Source organism: Coturnix japonica, unplaced genomic scaffold (assembly GCF_054131305.1).
Source record: "Coturnix japonica strain WE unplaced genomic scaffold, WE-NBRP24 Scf117, whole genome shotgun sequence".
NCBI lineage: Eukaryota > Metazoa > Chordata > Aves > Galliformes > Phasianidae > Coturnix > Coturnix japonica.
The window spans coordinates 132,181-141,907 of record NW_028189020.1 but is presented as its reverse complement, the minus strand read 5'-3'; positions in this window follow the sequence as shown (position 1 = coordinate 141,907).

Below are 9,727 nucleotides of genomic sequence, written 5' to 3'. Positions count from 1 at the left end.
ATCTATGGGGCAGGAACTGCTGTGGGGCTGATGTGGGTCAGATGTATGGGGCAGGAGCTGCTGTGTGGCTGATGTGGGTCAGATTTATGGGGCAGGAGCTGCTGTGGGGCACATGTGGGTCAGATCTATGGGGCAGGATCTGCTGTAGGTCATATGAGGGTCAGATCTATGAGTTAGGAGCTGCTGTGGGTCAGATCATTGGGGAAGGAGCTGCTAAGGGGCACATGTTGGTCAGATCTATGAGGCAAGGGCTGAGGTGGGTCATATCTATGGGGCAGGAGCTCATGTGGGGCTGATGTGTGTCAGATCTACGGAACAGGTGCTGCTGTGGGGCTTATGTGGGTCAGATCGATAGGGAAGGAGCTGCTGTGGGGCAGGTGTGTGTCATATCTATGGGGCAGGAGCTGCTGTGGGGCTGGTGTGGGTCAGATCTATGGGGCAGGAGCTGCTGTGGGGGTGCTGTGTGTCAGATCTATGGGGCAGGAGCTTCTGTGGGGTAGATGTGGGTCAGATCTATGGGACTGGAGCTGCTGTGGGTCTGATGGGGGCTAGATCTATGGGGCAGGAGCTGCTGTGGGGGTGATGTGTGTCAGATCTATGGGGCAGGAGCTGGTGTGGGGCTGATTTGGGTCACATCTATGGGGCAGGAGCTGCTGTGGGGTAGTTGTGGGTCAGATCTATGGGGCAGGATCTGCTCTGGGGCACATGTGAGTGAGATCTATGGGGCAGGAGCTGCTGTGGGGTAGATGTTGGTCAGATCTATGGGGCAGGAGTAGCTGTGGGGTAGATGTTGGTCAGATCTATGGGGCAGGAGTAGCTGTGGGGCATATGTGAGTCAGATCTTTGGGGCAGGAGCAGCAGTGGGGCAGATGTGAGTAAGATCAATGGGGCAGGAGCTGCTGTGGGTCAGATGTATGGGGCAGGAGCTGCTGTGGGGCTGGTGTTGGTCAGATCTGTGGGGCGGGAGCTGCTGTGTTGCTGCTGAGGGTCAGATCTATGGGGCAGGAGCTGCTGTGGGGCCTATGTGGGTCAGATCTGTGGGACAGGAGCTGCTGTGGGGCTCATGTGGTTGAGATCTATGGGGCAGGCGTTGCTGTGGTGCTGATATGGGTCAGATATATGGGGCAGGAGCTGCTATGGGGCAGATGTGGGTCAGATCTATGGGGAAGGAGCTGCAGTGGGGCAGATGTGAGTCAGATCAATGGGGCAGGAGCTTCTTTGGGGATGATGAGGGTCAGATCTATGGGGCAGGAGCTGCTGTGTGGCTGATGTGGGTCAGATCTATGGGGCAGGAACTGCTGTGGGGCTGATGTGGGTCAGATGTATGGGGCAGGAGCTGCTGTGTGGCTGATGTGGGTCAGATTTATGGGGCAGGAGCTGCTGTGGGGCACATGTGGGTCAGATCTATGGGGCAGGAGCTGCTTTGGGGCAGATGTGGGTCAGATCTATGGGGTAGGTACTGCTGTGGAGCTGATGTTGCTAAGATCTATGGGGCAGGAGCTGCTGTGGGGTATATGTGGGTCATATCTGTGGGGCAGGTGCTGCTGTGTTGCTGCTGAGGGTCAGATCTATGGGGCAGAAGATGCTGTGGGGTAGATCTATGGGGCAGGGGCAGTTGTGAGGTTGATGAGGGACTGATCTTTAAGGCAGGAGCTGCAGTGGGGTGCATGTGGGTCAGATCTATGGGGCAGGAGCCGTTGTGGGTCAGATCTACTGGGCTGGAGCTGCTGTGGGGCTGATGTGGGTCAGATCTATGGGGCAGGAGCTCCTGTGGGGCACATGTATATCAGATCTTTGGGGCAGGAGCAGTTGTGGGGATGATGTGTGTCAGATCTACGGAACAGGTGCTGCTGTGGGTTTATGTGGGTCAGATCTATTAGGAAGGAGCTGCTGTGGAGCTGATGTTGGTTAGATCTATGGGGCAGGAGCTGCTGTGGGGCCTATGTGGGTCAGATCTGTGGGACAGGAGCTGCTGTGTGGCTCATGTGGTTGAGATCTATGGGGCAGGAGCTGCTGTGGGGAAGATGTGGGTCAGATGTATGGGGCAGGAGCTGCAGTGGGGTAGATGTGGGTCAGATCTATGGGGCAGGAGCTGCTGTGGTTCTGATGTTGTTCTGATCTATGAGGCAGGAGCTGGTGTGGGGCAGATGTGGGTCAGATTTTTAGGGTAGAAGGCTCTGTGGGGCAGATGTGGGTCAGATCAATGGGGCAGAAGATGCTCTGGGGCTAATGGGCGTCAGATCTATGGGGCAGAAGATGCTGTGGGGCTAATGTGGGTCAGATCTATGGTGTAGGAGCTGCTGTGGGGCACATGTTGGTCAGATCTATGGGGCAGGAGCTGCTGTGGGGCAGATGTGGGTAAGATCTATGTGGCAGGAGCTGCTGTGGGGCAGATCTCTTGGACAGGAGCTGCTCTGGGGCACATTTTGGTCAGATCTATGAGATTCCACTAGTTAAATTGTAAAAGAATGAACGTGATTAAAGACAAAGACGGTCTATCCTAGGGCCGATCACGGGCTAAGCAGCTATGGAGAAATCAGGATGTGAAAAGACAGGGTATGTAGCTAAAGACGAAATATGTATCTAGAGGCAAGGACGGCCTGAGGGAAAAGCAAGATGTGTAGCAAGGTGTAGACAGAGCTGCAAAGAAAATGTATCCATAAGACTAACCACAAAGGTCAGATGAAGTAATGTGTAACCCACCAATCCTGAGCTTTACTTTTGCAATATGCATGAACTTATTACTGATTGTATAAATGAGATGCTGTAACACCTAATAAACGAGACTTGTTGACCATGATAGCATGAGACTTGTCTCCCGCGGTTACTTCCAACAAAGCTGTGTTACAGAAAGGCAGAATTTCTATACGTCCTTATCAAACTAGTTTTTTCTTCTTTTAGTTTGACTCCTGACTTTAACTTTGACATCAGACAAAGACCTTACAGTAGCAGACGTATCTGATGAAGAATTCACCATTTGTTTACTGTTACAGCATGAAATGATTTGTAAAATGAGTACAGAGCAGGTAAAGAACATCTACCATGTGAAATCAAGGATCATCCATTCCTGCCCTAAACACACACTTATTCACCGAAAAAATTCTCCCTCTATATATATCCAAAAGCTGATTTTAACAGAAATCAGAGCATAGACAGAAACACACAATCAAAATTAAAATGTTTCTTTGTGAGTCATTATGAAGTTAATAAAACATTTAATAAACACAGTGAGTCCGAGCTTCAGAGATGCTTTGTGTTTTTATTTATTTATCTAGCCGGAAGAATGTACACACACATTTCCTTGGACTGTGGTATTGAGAGATACACTTAAAGCAATCAAGCTGAAGTATAACAGAGGTATATCTAAAGCACCTTTCTTGAAGGACGGCAGGATCACTGAGGATAAGATAATACAGAGCCATAAATGAGAAGGATCAGAAGACCAACCAACCTGTATAGCATTTCAGAGTGTAGCTGGTTCTTAGAAGAACGAATGACTCTATGGTTCTATGATTCTGTGACTTAAGGTTGGAAAAGACCACTGAAGGTCATCTAGTTCAACCATCAACCCACTCCCAGCATGCCCACTATGTCCCTCAGAGCCACATCTACACGTTTCTTGGACGTCTGCAGGGATGGTGATTCCACCATCACCCTGGGCAAACCTTTCCAATACCTAATGACTATTTTTGAGAAGTTGTTTCTCCGAACATCCAGTAGAACCTCTCCTGGAACAACTCTAAGCCACTCCCTCTTGTCCTGTCACTAGTTACACACAAAAAGAGGTTGAACCTCACCTCACCACAACCCCCCTTCAGGAAGTTGTAGAGAGCAATGAGGTCTCCCCCCAAGCCTCCTCTTCGCCGGACTAAATACCCCCAGCTTCCTCAGCTGCTCCTCACAAGACTTATGCTCCAGACCCCACACCAGCCTCATTACCATTCTATGAACATGTGCCAGGGTCTTTCTTGTAGTGAGGGGGCCCAAAAATGAACACAGTACTCAAGTCACAGCTTCACCAGTGCCAAGTACTGAGAGATTATCACCTCCCTGGTCCTGCTGGCAACACTATTTCTGATACAAGCCAAGCCTTCTAGGCTACCAGGCACACTGCTGGCTCACATTCATCTGGCTGTCAACGAACACCACCAGAATCTAGATTCTAGCCACAAGCCTGCAAAATGGAGTGGCATGATATTGTGATCAAAGTGCAGTAGCTGGCACTTGACTTTGTTGAAGCTTATACAATTGCCTTCAGCTCATTGATCCAGCCAATTCAGATCCCTCTGTAAGGCCTTCCTACTCTCAGGCAAATCAACACTTCCTTCCAGCGAGGAGTCATCTGCAAACTCACTGAGGATACACTCAATCCCCCCATCCAGATCATCAATAAAGATATTAAACAGGACCTACCCCTATACTGACGCCTGGGGAAAAAAAAAAAAAAAGTCAATTAATGAAGCTGGGAAACAGCACAACATTAGGCACCTCTTTGTATTCTAAGTGAGACAAGAAAGAATATTTTCCACTTTAAATTCACAGTATGTAATTAGCAACAGGATAATAGTTATCTATAAATACCTACAAAATCCTTTTACTGAAGGCTTGTTTTGTTCTGGAGACAAACCATCTGTGCATTCCACTCAGAATCTGTATTTACAATTCCTCTGACTTATGTCATTGATATCAGATCAAAAGAACCACAAGCTAAAAACTGCTAACAAAGATAAGAACCAGCTTAAGTCGATCTGCATATACTAAAAGTTTAACTTTCACTGGGTTAGTAGAATAAAACTACAGTACTGGAATGTAGAGGATTTTACAGACACTTTACACCTGTGTTTTGAACTGTGTATCTGAAGCCCAGGCTGCCCAGCAAAGCCACCAGGTGGCACGAACACATAGTACCAGAGGTGCTTTCTCTCACCATCCCTCAGCAAAGGCACTGCCCCAAAACAAACTGTGCGATCAACCTACCAAATGACAGAAGCACAAAATCATTTATCTGAAATGAATCTGAAAATATCTGGCAAACCAATACCCTTCATAAAAAGAGGAAGAGATGATTAACAAAAAAAATACATTCTATTTCCTCACAATTATTGGGTTCAACTTCAGGCATCTTTTTATTCACTCAACATATCCATTAAAAATCAGGTCACAGTAGCAGCCCCTGTTTTGTTACACAAGATGAAGAGCAGTCATGCCCTGCCCGGCATTAGAGTTCTCATCACCTGTTAACTCATCTGTGAGCTCATATGCAGCAATAATGTATAGATCAATCAGGAAATTAAAAAACAAATAATAAACCAGCAGGATGCCATAAATGTTGCACTGATTCAGCAACAGGAGATAGTATTTAACTATTTGTGGCATTCGACTCTCTAAGACAAGATCAAACCATTTCAGAAACAATAAATGTCAAAAACCCTCTCAAATCTGTATCAAAGAGCATCAAGACCTCCAAAACATTGTACCCTAGAGCTTAAACTCTCAGGAAAGAAGATGACACATACATACAAGAAAATACTTTAAGGCTGTCAGAGAGAAGGCACCTACTACATTAAAGCATTGCAACTCGATCCTTGCAACACTGCAGTACTTGCAGTCTTTACAGTTAGCTGAATTCCATTTCTAGACCATCAGAAGAGCAGTAGAACAGGTGCCATTTGTAAACAGCGAGCTCTTCAGGAGTACAAGATGGATATTAACACTACCCAGCAAATGCATGCCTTGGGCAACAAATACATGAGCTCTACTTCACAGCATCAATTGATGTGATATCTAAAGTATTCATAAATAATATCCACATATACTATTGGTTCTATTTAAATCTAATCAGAACTTGGTACAGTGTATATTAAGAGTAATTGCAAAAACGGCTTTCAAGTTAAATTTTTCAATACATGGTCCTTCTACAAGGAATATAATGATTGCACCCAAAAAATTCAAATAGCATATCCATGCAACACTTAGATTGCTCAGAGGGATTAATAATTCTTTTGACAAATGAAATGGATGCGACAAAAGACAGAAAGTACTGATCGCACAAGAACATTACGTGCGTGAAAACAGAGGACACTCAAAGTCCATGACGTGTTAAATCACCACTAAGATCATCACGTCCATCTATCAGAGACAAACATGAACTTTTATTGAATACTACACGCCATACGTGTTTTGCATGTGTGTAATGGCCAGGGAGACCTGAGGGGGATCATGGGATCACATGGCTGAGGCCCCACTCTGGTAGGAAACACCCATGCCAAGCACATGAGATGTGGGGAAGGGAGAGGGCAGCGGCACTGGGAAAAGCCCAGAAACTTGAGCTGGGGCTGGAGCACGTGCTGCGGGTGAGGATGGCTCAATGTGATGAGCCAGCAGTGGACTGCGGCATCGCTGTGAGACGGGCAGTGATGTACCCAAGCGAAGGTCAAGCGAAGGTGACGCCCAGCAGCTTGGCCAAGCCATGGTTGGAGACATCACCAGGCAACAACGGATTGTGACCCCATAGGCCACGCCGGCTTTGACGCGGGCGCAGCAGCTCAGCCCAGCAGTTCGTGCCTGGCCTCCGACCGAGCGTGTGTGCGAGGACTGGAGTGTAGACAGGGCGAGCTTTGGTGCTGGAAAGTGCTCTGGGTGCTGTTAGCACAGCTCCCAGCGGCCTTCTCAGAGCCATTTGTTCTTTCCCCGAGCCTGCCGGGAGCAGGCAGATGGGACATCCTATAGAAAAAAGCGTGTGCAGCAGCACAGGTAGGCGGCACAGAGACTGGCAGCGGGGGGGCACAACTTGAGGGACCCTTCCCAGGCCGGAGTCTGACTAATGTCTCTTGTCCTCTTCCAGCGTGTCACCTGCTGCTGCTGCTGCAGCGTTAGTGCTGGGGAGCACGTTACCATCTCCCGCTCCCACTGGCCCACCGCAACTGGTGGAAGGATGGAGGCAGAGTTTGAGACCCGCTGCCCCGTGTGCCTGGAGAACTGGGACAGCGCAGCATACGCCATGCCTTGCTGCCACCAGTTCTGCTTCCGCTGCATCCAGCGGTGGACAAGCACCAGGCCCCAGTGTCCGCTGTGCAAACGGGACGTGAAGACCATCATTCACTCCGTGCAAGCGGAAGACAACTACAAGGAGGTGGAGGTCAGACCAGCTGCACAGGCGTCCGTTGCTACACGGAGTCCCGCACTCCACCACGCAGCCCGGCCATGGCCGGCAGTGCCCACGCATCCTCTGGGCGGCCTATCCCCTGCCACCTGGGCTTCCCTCTTCAGGGAGCACCCGGCCCTGCTGCGGCCCCTGCGGTCCTGGCTGCGCCAGAACCTGCACCGCATCCTGGGCACCGAGGGGCCACAGGCAAATATCCTGGTTGACAGTGTCATCTGGGCCCTGCTCCTCGTAGGCTTGGCAGAGGGGATCCTGATAGAAATGCTGGATCCTGACCTGCACGGCCACACGGTGACCTTTGTGAGGCACTTGATCGCCTTTGCGGTGCGGAGGTGCAGCCGGGTGGCAGGCCGCTTCCTGGGCCTCAACATCCCCCCTGCTCCTGGGGCACAGGAGGCCACAGCAGCAGAGCCCAGAGCTGCCACACCAGAGGAGCCACCTGTCCCTGGCTCAGCACCCTCCAGCAGCCCTGCCAGCTCCAACAGGGACGAAATGCTGGGCAGGGCAACACAAGAGGTTCGTGGGCATCCCAGCCGCCCACACGGCAACCCTGCAACTGTCACCACAGAGCAGGCAGCGCCTCAGGAGGAGCCAGGAGAGCCTGTGGCAGGGCCCTCCGGCACCAGCCCACCTGAGGGGACCCGGCGAGCCCCGAAGAGGAAGGCCGGCGACTCACAGGCCTCAGCACCATCAAAGAAGAGGCCACCCCACCGGCAGCAATAGAAGAGCCCATGGGGCAGCTGAGGAGGCTGGGGCCAGGCAGAAACTTGGGACACACACTGGCCCCAACGGACCCTTGTCATCACCGTCCAATTCAACCTCAAATAGAAAACAGAAAGACTGCAAACAATAAATTAACATTGAAAAAAACTGAAAAACAAAGTGTTGGTATTGAGTGTTGGTATTGATAACAGCACAGCTGTTGACGCTTCCCCATCCTTGATGCTCTCTCCCCTTTTTCCTACTGCCGTGCAACTGCTGCCACTGTTGCATTCCAGACACGAACCCCACGGGCTTCAGAGAGGGCAATGGCAAATCTCTGCTCCTGGGGACCAACATCCACAGGCCGTGCTACAGCTGGGGTCAGCCAGATGGAGCAGAACCACCAGTCCTGCTGGACACCAGGCTGAACCTGCAAGGAACCCACCCGGGCTGCCTTGCCGAACGCTGTCCTGGGCTGCGTGAGGCCAGGTGCCACCCTTGGGTGAAGGGCGGTTATCCCGCCCTCTGCTCAGCCCTGAGGAGGTCACAGCTGGAGCACTGGGACCGCAGCTGGGCTACCCAGCACAGGGGATAACAACACACTTCTTCCCATTACGAGTGGACCGTTCGCTTCTACCACTCCAGATCCGCAGCCCATCCCTGTACAACCGCTCTTAATTAGGGACCTATACACTTCCTACTTTGCAGGCATTTGAAATGTCTCTACAGAAGACAAAACCAGACAAAAATCTTTCCGTGCCTATTCACACCACGTTCCTAAGACAACACAGCTGGTTCTTAAACACGGTAGTACGTACCCTTGGTTTACTGCACATCTGGTGAACAGAAAGTTCTCCAGCCTCACTACGGAATAAAGAACTCCACCATCATTCCCATGCTCCCTATGAAGCATACTGAGCTCCAACACTCACTCAGTCCCTCACTCAATCTTCCCCCTGCTAATGTTCTTCCATCTAATTCCACCTCACATCACAATACAAGCTGTCACAGCCTGGTGTACAGTCTCATCAAAGGGAACGCTGCTTGTTTGCCATCAGAATTCATTCAAAAATGAAACAATTCAACAACCAACAACCACTACTTCTCATATTACCTACAGGCAACAATGCCTGAAGAACTGGAGTGTCAGATGGCATGCAAGACATTAGAAGTTGGCTCGTAGGAATGAAAGAATTTCATGAGAGAACGGGGCTAATGGCACAAGGAGCGCCATAGACATCAAAGATAACCACTGGAAGAACCGATGGGATTAATAACTCTTTTGACAAATGAAATGGATGCGACAAAAGACAGAAATTACTAATCACAAAAGAACTTGACGTGCGTGAAAACAGAGGACACTCAAAGTCCATGGCGTGTTAAATCACCACTAAGATCATCACGTCCATCTATCAGAGACAAACATGAACTTTTATTGAATACTACACGCCATACGTGTTTTGCATGTGCGTAATAGCCAGGGAGACCTGTCAGATCTATGGGGCAGGAGCTACTGTGGGGCAGATGTGCATCAGATCTATGGGGCAGGAGATACTGTGGGGATGATATGGGTCAGATCTATGGAGCAGGAGATGATGTGGAGATGATGAGGGTCAGAACTATGTGGTAGGAGATGATGTGGGACAATGTGGGTCAGATCTATGGGGCAGTTGCATCTGTGGGGCTAATTGGGGTAATATCTATGGGGCAGGAGTTCTTGTGGGTCAGATCTACGGAGGAGGAGCTGCTTTGGGGCTGATGTTGGTCAGATCTATGGGGCAGCAGCTGCTGTAGGGCTGATTGTGGTCAGATCTATTGGTCAGGATGTGCTCTGGGGCATATGTGTGTCAGATCTATGGGGCA